At 39.7% G+C, this 20,084-nt stretch overlaps 1 pseudogene; it reads left to right on the forward strand.

Moving 5' to 3' along the window:
- Positions 1 to 3,913: 3,913 nt before the first annotated feature.
- LOC149299716 (small subunit processome component 20 homolog) overlaps positions 3,914 to 20,084 on the forward strand; it is a 54,676-nt pseudogene continuing 38,505 nt past the window's right edge.

Consider the following 20,084-nt stretch of genomic DNA (forward strand, 5'->3'; position numbering starts at 1 on the left):
CTTGCTGCACTGGAGCTGTGACGAGAGAGGCAAAGTTATATGGGAGCATTCTGCTAAATTCCTCCCAGCATTTACAAGAAAGAGGTGCACACAATTTAAAGGAGGCATGTCCATCATATCAAAGTGAATATGATGCCTGGAGTGTCTCTTTAAAGCATGCTAATCACCGGATTGTTGATTTTTTTTACTTTAAATTTGTGTCATTTGTTTTATAAGTGAATCGGATATTATAGTGATTGTAATTACAGTTACCGCATTAAAAAACCCTCAAACCTGCATTGAGTGACAAAGGCAGATCTGAACTTCACATATACAGTATGCATACACTGTACTTCACCTAGTATTTCATGGAATTGTTTTTTTTCCCCCAGAAGAAGCATAAATAGATGACGACCATATATGCAAATAAAAGAATCATCAATATATTTGTATTACAGTTTATACAATGCCAAAACATATTACAGTACATGTGATACCAGCTGACACTGTCAGATTGTACTACAGGAGGGGATGGCAAGCAGCACCCATCATTGGCTCCATTGGCATAACTGAGGACCCTACTGTGCGGGGCCCTGTCAAGTGGGAACACCCAACGCCAGTATATGTGTATGTAAATGTGAATTTGTAGGTATGTATGTGTGTCTGATGTGTGTGTGTATTAAAATGTATATGTTGTAGTGCATAAAATAATAATTATTAAGGAATAATAATAATAAACCCAAGAAATAACAGCTGAATCTACATTAGTGAATAGACCATACATTTTTTTATGTTTTCAAGTTTATGACTGTAAAATGTAATAAAAAATAATTCATTTTTATTTAAATAAATTACATTTGTATGTCTTTCATTTATTTATAATTGTGTTAAAGGCGAAAAGAAACAATTTGCTAACTTGCACCATGGCCCATTAGCTCACTAGTTCCGCCGCTGCCCCCAATAAGAACACCTGACTTCCCTGTGCTTGCTTTCTCCCGTTTTTAGTCACTTGCTTTTTTAGATACAATGTATTTTCTTGGTTCATTCGGTTTGCGATCATTTCATCACATATCTGTTACTTCTCACATTATCTTCCCTCCTACCTACTGAAATGATGGTAACTATAAAAAGAATAACCCAGAAAAGAAAATAACAAACCTTTACGACAGAGACAAGTAATTCATTTCCATGAGGGTGTCAATGAACTAACAAAAACTCATGTTTTAGAAAACCCAATCCTTTACCAGAGTCCCTGGGAACCTCACAGAGCAATAAACTATACATTCCAATGGTATGCATCACCGAGGTGTGAAGTGTATCTTCAGTTGTAATTTTTTAACAAAATGTGGCCCAATTCTCAATGCAGGAAGGAAAAGAACATTTTGACTCAATCAAATTTGGGCATACAATGGATCTCCTCTTTTAAGAACACCCAAAGTTAAGTAGTTTTAGGCTAGGTTTCCACTTGGTTTTTTTTGCTAAAAACGCCCATAAAAACGCCAATTCATCCACACGGCGTTTTTTTAGTGAAAAAACGCTGCAGCCAGATGTTAGCTGTTCTTCAATAGGAAATCGCAGAATGCCATATCCACTTGGTGTTTTTCTGTTTGGCGTTTTTTCAGTCCTCTTTTTCTGCTTTTTTGGGCTCTGTGGCAGTTTTTCAAAATCGCAGCATGTTGACACTCTGGCATTTTTTGCAAGGAAATCTTGGCGTTTTTCTCCAACAGAAGTCTATGGGAGAGAAAAAACGCCATGAAAACGCCATGTGGGTTTTATGCCTTGGCGTTTTTTATGGCTTTTTTTCCACAGTTACAATGCAGAGGATGGACCCAGTATCTGTGTGTCCTACGAGAAATAGGCTGGAAACAAACAGTTTCACACAAAACAAAGTTCATATTGAATTTTACACCATTTGGAACAAACATGCCATTACAAACAAACCCAACTGGATCCTGCGTGCCAAAAGCAACAGCAAACCATTTGCACCATCATTTGGGGCCATTCTTCCTAGAGGAGCAGACATTCGGAATAAAGCATTCCTTACAAACCACAGAAAAGAGACAAAAGGGTCCGGCAGGGCCTTTAAGTAGAACTCTACCAAGAAAATGACATCAGGAGGGGGCAGATACTTGCCATTTATCCTAATCCCTTTTAGCTGGGTGAAACTTCTAACGTGTAAAGGCTGGAAAAACTGCCTAAGATCAAAAAAAGCAATTTCCACAGAAAGGCTAAAACGCCAGAAAAAACTCCAGAAAAAACGCCAAAACGCAGGTAAATGCAGTGGCGTTTTTCATCAAGAAAAAAACGCAGGACAAAAACCCAAGTGGAAACCTAGCCTTAAGCAGTCAAAACAAATAGCTAACGTGTGTGGGAGGCGACGCAGTCATTGTGCATACACCTGTTTAGACAATTTGGCCCATTTCAAGCACTAATGGACTTTGAAGCATAAGCTTTTGTGCCCACACATACTTTAACTTAATCATTCCTTTTCTACTTGCTCTTCTGTCCTGTCCTAACTGCTGAGAATATCTCGCAATCACAGAGTGCAATGATTCCAAGTCTAAGCAACCAGATCCAAGCGAACCTCTGCACGTAAAAGAAATTCAAAACAATTCAGAAATTAAATTCATTTTAAGAAGTTTTGAAAATTAAAAATAACTATAATTACAAAGATTAGTGAGGCCCCCTGTGCTCCCACCTGTCAGTCGAATACATCTCCTGCAGGCACAATATGTGGCGGGTAGGTGGGCAAATATGTATGGAGGGGCACCATGCAAATTTAAAGGAATCTCATAGCTATCATTTGCATTAAAGTCCATACTAATGTAAATATGAAAGAGCAATCCTAAGCACCATTTCTTTATTACCCTCCTCCAAAGCCGCTGTTCTGCAATGGCTACTTCATCAGCCTGTTGGCATATTTATAGAGAGGCATAGAGAGACCCATACCTATGTACCGCACATAGGGAACTTGGGCTCTTCCCAACACTTTCCTTTGGGGACATACATTGATGCGGCTGAGCATGTGCAGAAAAGTGCCTTGGAAGGGACTGTACTGCATAAGGAAGCAGACTTAGTGCATACATATCCATTTCATTTGCAAAAAAAAAAGAAAAAAAAGTCTTACTTCAAAGTACACGGAATTCATATAAATATATAGAAACATATAATTTGATGACAGATATGTCTGTCCATTTATCGTGATGTAAAGACTCAGACTTTAATCAGTCCTCGATCTAGTCTTAGATTCAGGATATCTATATGCCTGAATGTTTAAATTCCCACACTGTATCAGCCTCTACCACTTCTGATGGGAGACTGTCCCATTCATCTACCACTCTCACAGCAAAGTAAACTTCCATACATTACATCTCATTACATCTAACAAAATAATGTTACATTCATTGTGTAGGTGATTAAAATGAAAAATGCTACCATGTAGGATTTCCATTTACTGTTTTACTCATAGCGCACACACATCACATATTTTGTGAATGCCCATATTCTACTTATTATGATCCTCGATAAATAAATAGTCATAATACAGACTTTTTCTATTCTCAATTAAAACGCTAGAAATAAATCCAGGTGCATGTTATGGAAAATAACAGAATCCACATGGAATCATTCACCAAAAACACCACATTCGGAACAAGTTATAAATCTCGCGATGCCAGCCAAAATATGGCGTCCAGTGGACGTAGCCAGTGCATCGCGTTCATATTGTGTTTGGCAAAGGGAAACTGATTGGGTTGGTTCGCGGAAGTCACGTGTGTTTTACGTTGACTCTGGCAAGATGGCTGCCCCCAGATGCTAGCAACGTGTGTTTAGTGTACATTTGAAACTTGTTGTATTTGAATATATCGATACAGTCAGTACAAGATATTACACATTTGTCGACTAGTTTATGTTTGATACAAAATTACTGTGAAATATGAAGACAAAATCCTCACATCACAAATCTGAGAACACGTTTAAGGTAATTAACCATTGCCATGCGATTAACCATTGATTGAATGATTGTATCTGCTTTGGGGTTGCGTGGGATTGTAGATTTGCTGCTTCGATGTAAAATTGTACGACTGCAAATACGGGGGGTTATACTTTCCTTCCACGAGTTTTATCTCCATTAATAAAAGCCTTACCTTAATCCAAACATAACATTCCTTGCATTTGTTGTTCGTCTTGGTCTCTTTCAATGGGATTTCTTAAGTAGAGCATTAAGCTTCACTATAAATGTGCAGTGAGATTGTATAAATATATTAATATTTAAGAAAGATTGTATGCCCTGTGGAGATATAGTGTTTCTATAGTATTCCTATAGTGCGCCGATAAAAGTGCAATGGATATAATTTTATCAACATGCCATCACATATAATGCTAGTGTCTAGAATGCATAGTAGTAAAGGATAGCTGTGTCTACATGATGGGGACTGTTTTAAAAGACATTTGATATCATCGGTTTTACTACAGTACCGCAGTGTAAATGTCACATAAATTATCCAAATATACAGAGAAATGATTGTATTATCTATACTGGGCACTGAAACTTCCCGGGATGCTTGTGCAGCCTTGTCTACTTGTCTACTGTTGGAGAGCCGCTTGCTGATTGCACCCGTAAGAAACTTGGCCAAAAGTAGGCATTTTTATTATATTTATGGGTAACTGGCTCAGTTTGGGCATGACTTGGTAACATGGCGACCTTTAGCTGCAGTGGAACTGGTGATTTAGTAACCCCTTGGCTAACTGAGCATTGGTGGATACATATAATGGTGAAAGGGCTAGCTGGGTCCTGCCTTGCTATGGTCATTCTGGAAAAGCAGGTTTACATCTTTATGAAGAACGCAAACTAAGATATCTAAATGGCCTTATCCTTGCTGGTAGTCTTACATTAATTGATCATATGCGGTATTGGTAAGTAAAGTTGTCAAATGTTGACCAATATTTATGCTATATTCATTTATGTATATTAATGCTAGACGATGACACTGAAGAGACACGTTTTGAGTTTTCTTTTATATATGAATTATATATATATTGACCTATATTTGTCTTTGCAGTTTCTCACATTCTCAGAAAGATTGGCAAATGTTAACATTGATATAATCCATCGCATCGATAGGACAGAGAGTTATTCAGAGGTAAGAAATGAAGACCTATCTAATCCCTTTTACTGATTTTATTGCTCTATCTACTTATAACAAGTGGTGTGGAAAGGGGGTGACCCAGGGCTACCATGATTAGGTGGTTATCTGCATTCATTCATGTTAAGAAGAGACTATGGTGGTCTGCAAAGGCCTCCATGGTGTATATTGACTGGTTTTAAGGTTTCAGTCGGTCATTAAGTGCTACAGAACACTAAGGTGGCCAATTGCCGTGCATCTTTGTTGCAACTTTGGACCTTTGCCAGCACGTAGCACAGTGGTGTATTTGGACTGGGTGCTGCCCTAGGCCTGATGCTGGGCAGAGCCTGAGTTACCCCCCGCCATTTGCTTCTCCATCTGCGGTATTTTGACTGGGATATGATGTCATACCCTGGTGGACTACATTTTAAAGACAAAACAAACACATTTTATATAGAGACTACACACCCACACTACACACCCATCTAATGATCAAGAAGTTAATCTTTTGGCACCTTCAAAGCAAATAAGTTATTTGTAACCACATACAAATTTTCTTTAAGATAAATTGCTTAGAAGGTGGCTCTGCCGTAAGATTTCCTTATTCCTCCTTAAATTGTTGGAGGTTTAGAAGTGCTTTTGTCTTAGCATCTAGTTTTCTTTTGTGTCACTTTTCTTCTAGCATCTCTTGAAAGATACAACCTGCAATTATGTTACATAGTGATGTTAAATAAAACAAATAATTCCGTCGGTTTGTGCTTTCCGAGATCTGTGGAATTACATTTAGTCATTTTCCCCAATTTGATGAGGTTACAAATGGTAATAGAATAATGTTTATAGAAAACGGATTATATGTGATTGTTGTTCTGCTTTGTTCGTCAAGGAAGTTGAGACCTATTTCTATGAAGGACTACAGAAATGGAGAGACCTCAACCTCACGCAACATTTTGGTGTGTATAAATCTATAGCATATATTTTAACTGTAAGTAACTGAGGACATTTTTGAAATAGAGGCATGGGAAGGTAACTTTCTGGTTTACCTGTCAGCCCATAAAGTTACTTCTGTTAATTAATTGGTTTTATTGTTTCTTTGTGTGTTTTATAGTGTTGCCACTGATTCCTTTAACATGCTAAACATATACTCTCGCTTGATTTTCTGTGCTGTGTGTAAAAAAAGCAATACTCGGGAAGTGTGGCTAATTGCTTCCCTGTAAGTACACTAATAAACGCACCAAGTGCATTCAGAGTGATTGTAAAGTTGGCTTTACTGAGGAATGAGCATCCCTTCCCAGGATTAATGACGCAGTCAAGTAAAAATGTGTCATCTGTAACAATCCACAGGCAATAGAGTAAAGTAGATTTTTCCATAGACTTGAAAGTTTTTTGTGTTGTGTTTATGTGGTTTAAACTCCTAGAGCAGTGATGGCAAACGTTTTTGGGCCTGAGTGCCCATTTTTGTGCATCAAAACAAGTTGCAGACCTCAAAGTGCCAACACTGCATATTAAACATGGAGAGGACGTTTTTTCGGTACAAAATGACTATACACAACAGTATGCATCAATATAACATATTAATAGAAAGAGATTATTTTAGGAAAGGCAGTGGGACCCAGGGGACATTTCAGAGGACTGTGGGAAACAAGAGATGCAAACTATTGAGCTTAAATAATAACAGAGAATTAAGTATTAGCTCTTTCCGATATCTGCGGTGGGAGCCGGAGGCGTCCGTCTTCCCGTGGTGCGCTCTTCACAGCTGAGCGCCGAAACAGCAATCACATTCCTACCATGCCCAGGCATATCCAGATTCCAGGATGTACTCGCAGACTTGGCATGATAGGAGTATGATTGCCCTATCTACCCCTTCTCACTCCCTTCTGCCCTATCTACCCCTTCTACCTCCCTTCTCCTCTATCTACCCCTTCTCGCTCCCTTCTCCCTATCTACCCCCTTTCCCCTGTCTCACTCCCTTCTCCCTATCTACCCCCTCCTAACTATCTACCCTCTCCCTCTTTGAAGTTCACTTACCTTTCAGGAGTCCTGCGGTGGGGGTGCAAGGCCTCTGCCTCCCAGATCTGCCACTGTATGGAACAGTATAGAGTGATGGGAGTTATGATGTACTTTTAGAGCATAATTAGATCATGAAAAAGACATTGGAAATGGTACAGCATAACACCCATCACTCTCACACACTTACCAATCCACACATATACCAATCCACACACATACTCATCCACACATATACACCAAACCACACATATATACCAATCCACACATATACACCAATCCACACATATACACCAATCCACACATATATACCAATCCACACATATATACCAATCCACACATATACACCAAACCACACATATATACTAATCCACGCATATATACTAATCCACACACATACCAATCCACTCTCACTTAATGCTTTCCTACCTTTCCTTTCTTCTTTCAGCTTCTTTTCCTCCTCTTCGCTCCTCTTCTTTAGTTCTTCTGTCTTCTTCCGGGTCAGAGGGCACGGACAGCGGTGGGCGCGGCTTCAGTGCTGTGCGCCGGGATCTGACAACAAACCCCGGCGCACAGCAGCTGTTGGCACGCAGATCACAAGGGAGCGATATCGGAGGTCTTTAACAGACCTCCGGCTCCCTTGAGTGATTTTAAGACGGGTTAAATCCGTCTTAAAATCACTCAAGGGAGCCGGAGATCTGTTAAAGACCTTCGATACCGCTCTCTTGCGAGCCTGCTCCTCCAGCGGCGGACATTACTGTCCGTCTCTGGAGGGGTGCCGGGTGCCGCAAGTTGGCACCCCCCTGATGAGCGGTGGCGTCAGACCCCGCGGCGGCGCCCCCTGGAGTGTGGCGCCCTGTGCGGTCGCACAAGTCGCACACCCTAAAGGCCGGCCCTGCGCGGGAGCGACGCCGTGACTACAGTGTATGACTGTAGTCACGGCGTGCCAACAGAGACGGCTCGGCCTGCCAACAGCGGCACGCGTGCCACGCGTTCGCCATCACTGTCCTAGAGGATCAAAATGACAGATCTGCTAAGGTTTACTTGCTTAACATACAAGTTTGCAATACATTTTTAACCCAGAACAGCACGTTTAAATCTGTATTCTTCCAAATTTGACCTCAACATTTCACTTTCTCATTGAATGCTACATTTTGGTTTGAATTGTAACTCTGGTCTTATGATTAGAACATTGTATTCTTATTTTTGTATTGATTTACCAATCAGCTTTATCAGCATACAGTATTAATGTTACAAAATTTAGCAAGCCCAGACTGCGGCTTGTGTTTGCTTTCTTAATCTGTTGTTTGAAATCTGTAGGAAGAACAGACCTGTCTTTTATAGTTGTATGTGGTTGAAAAGGGGAATGGCTATTTATTTGTTTTTCAGTGGCATTCTCCAGGGAAGTGTCCAGCAAATGCCAGTCATTCCACCAGCTGGTCTATCACCAAGATGCCGTTGTACAAAGTTTGAAGACCCATTTGCAAGTGAAGAACAGCCTTGCCTACCAACCATTGCTTGAGTATGTACACCACACTTGCCAGTACTACATTACACTCTTATTAAACATGGTCTTATGTGCTAGTGCCATATGTCATTCTAAATAGGCATACTTGTTTACTTTGTTTTAGCTCTGAACTTAATCCATTGGCCAATATTTTATATATTTCTAATGAACGTTTTATATAGTATTGGAATTCATATTTGAGTGTGTTCAGAAATAATGTAAAAAGAAAACACATGGGAACTCTCAGATTTGGACCCGGAGTCTCAGGATTTTGTCCCCAGATAAGGGGAGGAAGGGGTAGATTCTCAAGGTCACACAGTCTGGAACTGACCCATTCATATTCTACCCTGCTGTGAGCATTAGAAGATCCTCAGTTGATGCTTTTGCTTCTAGTATGTAATGATTGATACCCCTGCTTGAACACGGGTGACCCAATTTTAGTTTGTTTAAATAATGACAAATCAAGGTTTCCATGAGGATCCCATAGGATTCTTTTGGGTAACATATTTGATGAATGAAAACATGGATTCTTAACGATTATTAAAGGGTTAATATTTAAGCATATTTCAGCATCAGCTTATTTAGCAAGTTTCCGGGGATGCTAATAGTGGATAGAGGAGATTTAGTGCCAAGCAATATATAGAATGACACAAGGCCCTCCATTGCTCTAACTGCCTGTGATTTAAATGATTCTTTTTGACGAAACAGCTAAAGCTCTAAATATATCATTTCATAGCGAGTTCAAATTTATGTGATACTACCTGCCTAGGTGTATGCTTGATTGCAAATAAGATTCTAGGTGTCTTGTTAACTATGGGGGTCACGTTGATTGTATCCATTTGGATATGACTGGTTGGAGAGACAATGCGCTACTCTGTAGAAAAACAACTATGAGAAATCTTTCTCATCTCGTTACAGTCTTGTGGTCCAGCTGGCTAGAGATCTTCAGACAGATTTCTACCCCCATTTTCAAGATTTTTTCCTGGTGATTTCTCCACTTTTGGACACCAAGGACACGGAGCAGATAGAATGGGCTTTTACCTCTTTGTCATACCTCTACAAATACCTGTGGAGAATGATGGTGAAGGACATGCCGACTATATACAGGTAAGCCAAAATTTCAGCTTTTTCTGTGAGTGGTTTTCTTGCTGCAGTTGGTCATTTGTAATGCTTAGTAACATTGTTGAGTTTAAATATCCAAAGAATCTGCAATTCCTGGGTTATTGACCAAACATCTACATCTTATGCAGTCTGCCCAAAAGTAATAGTGTTGATTCATTTGTTTTTTTGTGAATCTGTTTCAATTATGGTAACCAGGTACTAGGAAAATAACTGGCTTCAGGGATGACCAGACAACAAGATCTCAGATTTCCCTCCTTCATGAAATAAAACAAAACCATGCTGGAGAACCTATGTAGACTTTGCGTATTTATATACCTTGTTATATCTCTTTTATTTCAGTTTGTACAGCACTCTACTGGCCCACAAAAAAGCACACATCAGAAACTTTGCTGCAGAGAGTTTCGCCTTTCTGTTGAGGAAGGTAAGCTGATGCTTCACAGATCTCAGCCTTTTTCACGTCTCAAACCCTTACTTTAGCAGTGCACAGAATGTGCTCTTTGCAAACTCTGAATAAAGGTGTTTGAACTATACGTCTGGGTAAAGGAAAAGGCTTTCTTTATTCGTGTTATACAATTTTGGTTTAGGGGAAGTATAGAATGTTAAAAGACTCTTTCTTGGTTTTGCAGCACTTGACTGCATTGTAGTTTAATTAGAAATGTTTTCAGTGTCTTTTAATGGGTAGTGATGTTAAGGCAAATAGAGACATCTTCAGGTACACATCTCTTTGATAATCAAAACACTTTTATATGCCTTAAGAAAGTACACTTTGATAGGCCATTTTTTTCAAAGTCTCATTGAGTAGCAAAGGCCTGCACAAAACACTGTGTGTCTATTATGAATTTATAGGAACTTGAAATACTTTGGAACACAAATAATGGAGCAGTACTTTAAAAACATAAATAAAAGTAGGACTCTTTAGGATGGAAGTCTAACAAAAATTAGGGAAACTGGCATTTGTCCTTATGGAATGCAGGATTGAGGATACTTAGTAACATAGAATTAACTGTGGTCACTCTCCTGAAACTTCAGAATTTACTTCAGAATACTTTATTTGAAACAGCGACCTTAACCCAATGTTAACATTTTTCTTTTTGATTTGTAGGTATCGGATCTAAATGGACTGTTTAATTTCATGTTTCTGGACCTTAAGGAACATCCCCAAAAGGTGGAAGGCCTGGGGCAACTTTTGTTTGAGATGTGCAAAGGAGTGAGGAACATGTTTCATTCATCTGCTTCTAAGGTAACTTAGTTGGGTCTAATTATTACAATAAAATACCACTTAGTCAGTTTAGTCACACCTGTGCTGTTTTACAGTCACAAACGGCAAATTACATGGTAAAAAAAAAAAAAGGTTCTTATTCTAGAGAGAGACATATTTTTAGATCTGTCTTCCATGAAGCCTTCTCCTTAAAAAATACATATAAAGTCTCTAAATCTGGCAAATCATTTTTTGGCCGTTAAAGTGCCATCCACATCCAGTGCTGCTACTTAGCTGGCATTCTGTTTGCTGTGTTTGGTGATAGCTACATGAGACCAGTATAAAATAATTTCTGTAATGTAATGGGGCTGCCAATATGAATGATTAATACTGTTCAAAAACAAATATATATATTAGTACAAATAATGCTTTCTTATCATAGTGTCTGTCTGTTCTAAGCCATTCATGCAGCCTAGAACATGTAAGGGTATTAGACATTGTTTAGTGTTCCAAAGTTGTTTGCCAATAGTATTACGTTTGTTTGTGTTGATATGAAAGTAGTTGCTGTATAAATTGAATAACCCTGGAACAACTCACATTTGGAGCCTTAAGTCAGGTGTCTTTAAGGTAAAATTAATTGGTTAAAACATCATTATTAAACTTTTCCCACATGCTAAATTTTGGTATGAAGTACATTACATGAACCCATGTAATTATGTCCACAGATTGAAAAGCATTGTAGCATTTTATATCTATTATAACCCCATCCTATTATATTACGTGTATTCATATAGCACCAGCAGATTCCGTAGCACTGTTACAATAGGGGATTAAACAACAGCTGTTTAGCCCCTTCGTGACAAAGGCTGATTTTACTTTTTGTACCCTTCGTGACAATGGCCGTTTTAACATTTCTGCGCTGCTCGTGTTTAGCTGTAATTTTCTTCTTTCCCGTTTACTGAACCCACACACATTAGATATTGTTTTTTTTCAGGACAAGAAGGGCTTTCCTTAGATGACATTGTTTTGATTGTATCATATTATTTACTATTAAAAAAAATATAAAATATGGTGAAAAATTTAGAAAAAAATGACTGTTTCTAACTTTTAGTTGAAAAATCTTTTACTCATCTATAAAAGGTAATAAAAAAACCTGCTAAATAAATTCTACTATTTGTCCTGAGTTTAGAAATACCCAATGTTTTTTTGCTTTTTTCTGCACGTTATGGAGCAATAAGTACAGGTAGCGTTTTGCTATTTCAAAGCCATTTTTTCCAAATCTGGTAATTCTTCCCCTCATGTGCCATTTCGGGTATCTTTGAAGCCGGCCAATGCAATTTACCCCATCAAGTCATATATTTTTGAAAACTAGACAGCCCAGGGTATTCCAAATGCTGGTATTTTAACCCTTTCCAAGCACTTATTCTACCATCAGCCTTTGTCAAACTTTATGGTAGTAATTTTTTTGCATTTGTTTTTTCACACACATTTTACTTTAGGTATAAATAAACAGGTTCTGGTATATGTCACTATCAAAAAACACCCCAATATGTGTTTAGCAACATCTCCTGAGTACAGCGATACCTCACATGAATGATTTTGCCTGGCTGTTTGGGGGCAAAAGGGCCACATTTGGGGCATGCACATTTTTCAATGTTGAACTTTGGCATTTGGGGATCCACTGCCCATGCCCTATTTGGTACATCTTTGAGCCGGGCCATTTCAGTGTGCCCAATAAAGCTATATATTTTTGAAAACTAGACACCCCAGGGTATTTCAAATGCTAGTATTTTAACTCTTTCCATGCACCATATCTACCACCTGTCTTTGTCAAACTTTGTGATAGTCATTTTTTTTCCATTTGTTTTGTCACACACATTTTACTTCAGGTATGAATTAAAAAGTTCTCGTATATGTCACTATCACAAAACACCCCAATATGTATTCAGCAACATCCCCTGAGCGCAGTGATACCCCACATGAATGAATTTGCCTGGCTGTTCGGGGGCAAAAGAGCCACATTTGGGGCATGCACATTTTTCAATGTTGAACTTTGGCATTTGGGGATCCACTGCCCGTGCCCTATTTGGTACATCTTTGAGCCGGGCCATTTCCGTGTGCCCAACAAAACCATATATTTTTGAAAACTAGACACCCCAGGGTATTTTAAATGCTGGTATTTTAACTCTTTGCATGCACACATTTTACCACCAGCATTTTTTCAAAGTTTGCAGTAGTATTTTTGTGTGTGTATTTTTCCCACACACACCTACTTTATGTATGAATTTACAGCTCCTGGTATATGCCGCTGTCACACGACACCCCAATATGTGTTCAGCAACATCTCCTGAGTACAGTGATACCCCACATGCATGGGTTTGTCATTTTTGGGGGGAACTAAAAGGCCACATTTGGTACGTGTGCATTTTTCTAATTGGAAATTAGATGTGTGGCCATCCTTTTCCCCCCCGTGTTAATTGGGACCTTGTTGAACCCGGCCAATTCAATTTACCCCATCAAATCATACATTTTTTAAAAGTAGACACCCCATGGGCATTTAATATGCCAGTATTTTAACTCTTTCCATGCGAGAATTGTTTTAAGCTAATATGCTAATTTTAGGACTTGCTCACAAAAATATATTTTTTATATATATATATATATTTTTTTTTTTTGCCTTTTTTTTAATTTTTGTAACATTTTTTTTCAACTTGAAGGTTCCCCTGATAGTGACATCAGTGGGAAATTATTTTTACATTTTACTGTTTTTTTACTATTTTTTTTCTAATTATTATTAATTTAATTTAATTTATTTTTTCTAATCACACTGTGATTAGAAAGCTGAGCTCCATTGACTTGCATGGTTGAATGCAGTACCTATATTCAACCTGCAAGTGGAGCCAGAGTTCTCTAGAGGGTCAGGAGACCGCCTAGCGAACTTTTTAGACTTTATTGTTTTTCTTTATTGAATTTTCCCGGACCGGCTGTGACCGCTTTCCGGAGCGGTCACAGTCCATCCCCAGGTAAGTGTTTGGTGTCGCTGGATGCCTCCTGATCGAGGCATTCCAGCGACACCATTTAAGTTTAGGAGGCGGAGAGGGGCCAGAGATGGCCCCTTTGTGCCGATAATGGCGTTGCTGAATGCCTCGAGGTCGAGGCATTACAGCAACGCCGTTTCGGTGCAGAAAGCGAAAATAGATCGCTTTCTGCACCCGTTTAATGGCGTGCCGGTCCTGGCACGTCATTTGTCGTTATCGACATGAATTTCCGTGACATGCCCGGACCGGCAATTGTCATCAAGGGGTTAAAAGGACATTGACACTCATTAAAACATAATCACTAATTGCAGATGGCTTCTTTAGGATCCTGGTTTCACGGTATTAGAAGGGAAGGTTGCATGCTTCTCGCAATAGGTGGGTTTTGAGCAAGAATAAGTAAAGTAAGTGGGGATAGAATGAGAAAAGGAATTCTAGGGAAGGGGAACAGCTTTTGTGAACTCCTAAATACACAAGTGGGTAGCGGTAATAACATTAGAAGGCAGACTCGATTCGTTGGAGGAATGAAGAGGGCAGTTAGGGGAGTATTTGAATATGAAGTGCAGGAGATTGAATTTCATTTTGGAGGGTATAGGGAACCAATAGAGTGATCGGCACAGTGGGACAGCAGTCGAAGAATGGTGGGAAAGAAAAATTAGTCTGGCAACAGTGTTTAGGATGGATTAGTGTGGTGAAAGGCAAGATAAACCTTATGTGCATATGACTTGGAGTAGTCTTTTTAACTTCATTTGTATGGGATTATATTGAATGTTTCCCCCCGATTAAGTTATTTCTCTCTCTTTCTTGTGTCATTGCCCCTCCTTACTTGCAATGTCAAATATTGCAGCTTCCAATAAAATAATGCTTTACTTTTAACTGCTTGGAGAACCTGGACATTCTGAATGTCCTCAAAACATTGTTCTGTAAGGATGGCATAAAATTGCTGCAATATTTAGAAAAGCACAGTCTTCTGATCATGTGATAATGATGTGTTTGTTCCCTTTCATACTTTTTTCTATATCCTATGATCCCTGTCACTCGTCAGGACACTACATTTGTTCTAGTGACCTGTGCTCAGGGCCGGACTGGGACTGAAAAGCAGCCCTGGAAAAATTTGGAGACCAGCCCCATATAGTTTATCTCACGGTGAAGCTCTTATACCCACACGCACCCCTTATACACACCCGAGTCACACTATGTGCAATTCTTTTTATCTCATTATTTGTATTAAAATGCCAGAAAGCAAAAGTGTTAAAAGGCCCTAATAAATTAAATACATTACACATAATAGGATCAAAACATTTACTACTGCGAACATTGTTAGATGAAAGAGTTCCATTTTATTTAGTGGAACAAAACACTGATCACATTATTCTTCACGATATTCTGGTAAGAAACTTTTATTTCTTTATTAATTCATGTAGACTATTTTTTTCCATATTTAATAAAAGCTATGATTGAGACATATTTGGTTTTTATTTCCTTTCATTTGACAACCTACCCCCGAGTTATGCACCTCTGCCCCCAGGCTTGCCACTCTGCCCCCCTGATATGCCTTCTAACCCCCTATATGCCACTCTGCCTCCAGAAATGCCTTATACCCCCTATATGCCACTCTGTCCCATGATATGCCTTCTAACCCCCTATATGCCACTCTGCCATATAGGGGGTTAAAAGGCATATCATGGGGCACTCTGCCTCCAGAAAAGCCTTATGCCCCACTATATGCCACTCTGCCTCCCTGATATGCTTTATACCCTCTCTTTATACCCTCACTCTGCATCCAGAAATGCCTTATACCCCTATATGCCACTCTGTCCCATGATATGCCTTCTAACCCCCTATATGCCACTCTGCCATATAGGGGGTTAAAAGGCATATCATGGGACAGAGTGGCATATAGGGGGGTATAAGGCATTTCTGGAGGCAGAGTGGCATAAAGGGGGTTAAAAGGCATATCATGGGGCACTCTGCCTACAGAAAAGCCTTATGCCCCCTATATGCCACTCTGCCTCCCCAATATGCTTTATACCCTCCTATATGCCCCTCTGCCCCATGACATCCCTTTTAACTCCCTTTATGCCACTCTGCCTCCAGATATGCCGTTGACCCCCTATATGTCACTCTGCATCCAAAAATGCCTTATACCCCTATATGCCACTCTGGCATATAGGGGGTTAAAAGGCATATCATGGGACAGAGTGGCATATAGGGGGGTATAAGGCATTTCTGGAGGCAGAGTTGCATAAAGGGGGTTAAAAGGCATATCATGGGGCACTCTGCCTCCAGAAAAGCCTTATACCCCCCTATATGCCACTCTGCCTCCCTGATATGCCTCAACCCTCCTATATGCCACTCTGTCCCATGATATGCCTTCTAACCCCCTATATGCCACTCTGCCATATAGGAGGTTAAAAGGCATATCATGGGACATTTTTGTTTACTTTATATGGCAAGCCGATCCAGCTTGCCATATTAAATAAAAAATAATATATGCCACTCTGTCCCATGATATGCCTTCTAACCCCCCTATATGCCACTCTGCCATATAGGGGGTTAAAAGGCATATCATGGGACAGAGTGGCATATAGGGGGTATAAGGCATTTCTGGAGGCAGAGTGGCATGAAGGGGGTTAAAAGGCATATCATGGGGCACTCTGCCTCCAGAAAAGCCTTATGCCCCCTATATGCCACTCTGCCTCCCCGATATGCTTTATACCCTCCTATATGCTCCTCTGCCCCATGATATACCTTTTAACCCCCTTTATCCCACTCTGCCTCCAGATATGCCTTTTGACCCCCTATATGTCACTCTGCATCCAGAAATGCCTTATACCCCTATATGCAACTCTGGCATATAGGGGGTTAAAAGGCATATCATGGGACAGAGTGGCATATAGGGGGGTATAAGGCATTTCTGGAGGCAGAGTGGCATATAGGGGGACACACTTACATACACACACATGCCGATTTTTTTTGTTTTTAACAAATACAAAAAACATTATACAGTACAAAAAATACATTATTTTACTCACCTTCTACTTCTCTTGACTTCCTGGTAGCTGCACACTGTTCTCCTCTATGCTGACAGGATGCCACTGACCTGACATCCGGTGCTGCAGCAGTCTGAGTGCGAGGGGGCGGAGCTTCCACCTCACGCTGCTCCCATCACTATGCAGCCATCAGACTGCTGGGAATGTAATCTAAACGGCCGCTGCGTGCTGATGCCGCCGGCCGGAGCTACTTTAACACTTTTTTTTTAATTTATATGGTAAGCTGGATCGGCTTGCCATATAAAGTAAAAAAAAAGTATTAAAGCGGAGCTTTCACCCCTCACACTGCTCCCATCACTAGACGGCCATCGCACACGGCTGCTGGGTGCTGATGCCGGCCGGCCGCATCAGCACCCAGCGGCCGCTTTGATTAGATTTCGGGAAGCCTGGGGGGCAATTGCCCCCCTGCCCAGCCCGCCCCTGGCACCGAGGGAGGCGTTCATTGCCATTTGCAGCCGCTCAGCGGCTGTCTTCATGGTAAGTCTGCCGGCCGCCCAGCCCACGGACCTTCCGGCCCACCGGGAAATTTCCCGGTATCCCGGTGGGCCAGTCCGGCCCTGCCTGTGCTGTTTCTTTGTTTTGTTTTGTTTTTTTGCGCTGTGTATAGTGATTAGCGGGTGGAATTGAGGATGCTTTAGAATAATTAATGTTAGGTAGAAAAGTACTGTGCGTATGGGGTGCTTTACAAATCAGAATAAACCAACATATCTGTTTTCTTCTAGTAGGGAAAACTATGAAAAATGTATTTTTCATCTATTTTTTTTTTATTCGGGCTAAATGGTAGGTTTCATGTATTTAAATATAGCATGAAAAGATAGCCCAATGTGTCATATACAGGGTACATGACATTGCAAAGAGGCAATGATGGTTAAAGCAAAACATAGCAAGAATGGCAAAACGTTTTGGTCTTCGAAGTACGAAGTAGCCAAGGTCGTGAAGTGTTTAAATAAAACATTAAAATAATTACACATTAACAAATAAAAAGCACACGGAATTGTAGGAAGTTTTAGTAATTGAATTTAGTTGTGATACATGTTTTAAACATAATATTTGACTTCTGTCTGTATTGTAATACCTGAATCCTTACGTCCTGTAGGAGTATTAAAAATAGATCCAAAGTTGTTTTATTTGGACACCATTCTTAAAAAATTAATACGTTAATTCCATTTTATTTGTACTATTGCTGCTGTTATTCAGTTCCACCTGTGAATGCTTTCTAATTAAATGTTGTCTCTATTTCAGGCTCTTATAGTGATCCTAAGGAAGTTAGGTCCTATCACCGAAATGGAGGATGTGCTGCCCTGGAACTTGGTTGGAGAGACATTTAATCGTTTTGTGGAATCTGCAACATCATATATCCACAGAGAACATCTTGATCTACTTTTTAACAGTATTCAGGTAACCTTATATATAATCTATGGAGGATGAACCACTTCCCATTAATATAAGTGCTACTTGACATGAATCCCGAAGACATTTTGGAGTATGTATGTACATAATAGAGTGACTTTCCCAAGTGCTGCTGTTCACAGAAAATGCTTGAATTAAGTCGCCTATTTACTGATCATTATTTAATGTACTTAACCCACCCATGATTGCTGCAATTCAGCGTGCCTCGCCAAACTGCTCTTGGCCAAATAGTGACGATACAGTCTGAGTTATTGTGTCAATGGGATTCTGTTCCCATTTTCAGATAATTTATGAGCCCCGCCTGTGTGAAAATTATAGTAAAATACCAATTGCAACATGCATTGATCTTGCTGATCCACCCAATCTTTGTACTTTTTGAGAATTTGTACTTTTTTTAAAAATTTTTTGTAATTTTTAACTCCAACTACTAATTTTTGTAACGTTTCAGTCCAGTCCACCACAATGTAAAAGGAATACTGTAGTGACAGTCATACCTATACATCTATAGGACCTTACACTTTGTCAACTAGTGTACTGAATTTTAAATCTTTATCCAATAAGGAGTCTCTTCTAGAGCTTTCACAAAAGATGGTTCCAAGTGTCGGTACCGAATGTTCTGAGCAAATAGAAAGATTACTGGAGGCATATTGCATTCTTGTGGCGCATGGACATGGGTCAAAAATTCCACAACCGGAACGTGTTTCTAAGGTACGTTTAGGTCATCAGCAACAGTATTTTTGACTCCTCATTTGTGAAGTCTTCAATGATCTTATGGCTCTCCCTTCTTTCTCCTTTTCCCAAGACTTTGACAGAAATGATGCAGGTTCCCAATATATCGTTGTCTTGTTGCCACAGTCTTTTGGAGCTCATTTCTACTTTGCTTCTTAGTGAGAATGTCACTCTTCCAGCATCAGAGATCACAGAAACTGTGAACAAGGTAGGTGTGCAGACTATGTATGACGATTTTAAACACCAGAATTCAGGTGGTTTTTTTTGTGAACCTTCGTATTGTCATGCCGGCAGCAGCTGCCCAAAGCAAAATAATTGGGTGCTGTACCGTCACAAATAAATATATTAAATTGGTAGGTTTACTGCATTTAGAGAAATGAAAATATACACCTAAAAAAAAAGTATGGTCTGCTGGTATTAAATGGTTTGGTCGGCTTCTTTGTATTTATGTCGCAGGTATTCGAAAGTGGTTTTTCCAGGAGTTTGGTTTTGGAGTTCTCAGAAAAAATGTTCAGTATGAAACTCTTTGAGCAGGTGAGCACCTATGTTACATTATGGTCACAACATTTTGAAACTACATCATTAAGTGAAACTTTGTCATGCTTTATACTTGGAGTGTTAAGGCTGTAGTAGTTGGACACATTTTTGCATTGTATCTAATTGCTTTTATGATTAACACGTTCATTATCTGATTGTCTTTTTAGCATTTTCTTCCAAGTTTCCTGCAGTACCTCCTGCCGTTCTTTACTGATGGAGATGCAGCAACCAAGACTGAGGCCTTACTGATCTTAACAAAGCTTATTTTAGAAAAAGCCGAACCCCCCGCAGTCGCTTCAATGGCATTTGAAAAATATCCTCTGGTTTTTGTGGATAAAACAAAGATGTAAGAGCAATTCATGTTTACCGTTTTGCTTTACTCAGGGG

Source organism: Sceloporus occidentalis, unplaced genomic scaffold (genome assembly GCF_023333645.1).
Source record: "Sceloporus occidentalis isolate IW3139 unplaced genomic scaffold, rSceOcc1.0.p SCAF_28, whole genome shotgun sequence".
NCBI classification, from domain to species: Eukaryota; Metazoa; Chordata; class Lepidosauria; order Squamata; family Phrynosomatidae; genus Sceloporus; species Sceloporus occidentalis.